Below are 694 nucleotides of genomic sequence, written 5' to 3'. Positions count from 1 at the left end.
CCCCACCCCCGCTGCAGGGCTGCGTGGAGGGGGCTGCTGGGCAGGCATGGGGGTGTGCCAGGGACATGCTGTGGTGCTCACACTGCACCCTCTGCTCCCTTCCCTGCCCCAAAAGCACCCCATGCAGCATGGCTCGGAGTGTCCCCCCAGCTTGGGCACGGGGGGGGGTGCCAGAGGGGCAGCTGGGCAGGGCTGGACCCCAGCCCCCTTTCCAGCAAGCCCCCAGCCCTGGGATGCAGGCACCGGGCGGTTTCAGCAAGGGGAACCAGGGCTGGCACCGAGGGGACACAGATGGGGAAGGGTCTGAGATAGCCAAAGCCATCGCCCGTTCCTGGGGGTGTCCATCCGAAGAACCCCTGTGCCTGGTGAGATCCGTCCTGCTCCAGACACAGGCAATGTGCCCACGCTCGCAGGGCTGGGGTCACAGCCGGGAGAACACGGGGCAAGCCTGGCTAGAGGAAGGCAGGCTCCTTCTGGGGCATGCAAGGCCTTCTCCAGGCTGGAAATGGAGGTGAAAGCAGCAGCAGATCTCAGCAGGATTTCAGTGCTGCCGGCTGGTGGTCCAGGGACCGTGAGGGTCCTGCTCTGGGCAGCTGGGACATACGGCTCCTTCCCCCTCCATCCCAGACAACAGCTTGCAACAGGGCAGCTGCAGCACACCGAGCAGCACCCCCCCCCCCCCCCCCCCCCAAAA

This window comes from Aptenodytes forsteri, unplaced genomic scaffold, assembly GCF_000699145.1.
Source record: "Aptenodytes forsteri isolate BGI_AS27 unplaced genomic scaffold, ASM69914v1 Scaffold120, whole genome shotgun sequence".
Taxonomy (NCBI): domain Eukaryota; kingdom Metazoa; phylum Chordata; class Aves; order Sphenisciformes; family Spheniscidae; genus Aptenodytes; species Aptenodytes forsteri.
Note: the sequence above shows the minus strand (reverse complement) of the source record.